The sequence below is a fragment of the Trachymyrmex cornetzi genome, unplaced genomic scaffold (assembly GCF_001594075.2).
Source record: "Trachymyrmex cornetzi isolate Tcor2-1 unplaced genomic scaffold, Tcor1.1 scaffold361, whole genome shotgun sequence".
Classification (NCBI taxonomy): Eukaryota; Metazoa; Arthropoda; class Insecta; order Hymenoptera; family Formicidae; genus Trachymyrmex; species Trachymyrmex cornetzi.
The window spans coordinates 56,897-57,340 of NW_017298332.1; positions in this window are offsets into that span (position 1 = coordinate 56,897).

Here is a 444-nt window from a genome sequence, read left to right on the forward strand (position 1 = left end):
ACTTCTGGGAACTGTCTTAGGCATTGACATTCAGTAGTCGACAGAACGGATTCGGATGTAACTCATGCCCCTCTTTTGCTTTCATATCATGGCTATGTTCTCGCTTGAGTGTGAGAGAGACTTCAAGTTGCCCTTTTCTTCTCATTTCCCCGTCTTGTCTCTCTCTCGCTCTCTCTTTCTCTCTTTCTTTCTTTCTCTCTCACTTTTTCTCGACGCGAGCGAGACGCGAACGTACATTTCGCATCTCAAAGCTGCACTGCGATGAAAGAGCATATGCTTCGAAGACGATGGGATCAGTGAACCTATCCATGGTCAGCACCGACCATCGTCTCCTAACTCCGTCTGCTCTTGTCTTGGCAGATGAAGTATACATAATATATGCGCTATAATGTATAAATACATAGTGCCAGGCTTTTTTTGTGACCCCCCCCCCCCCCCCCCCCC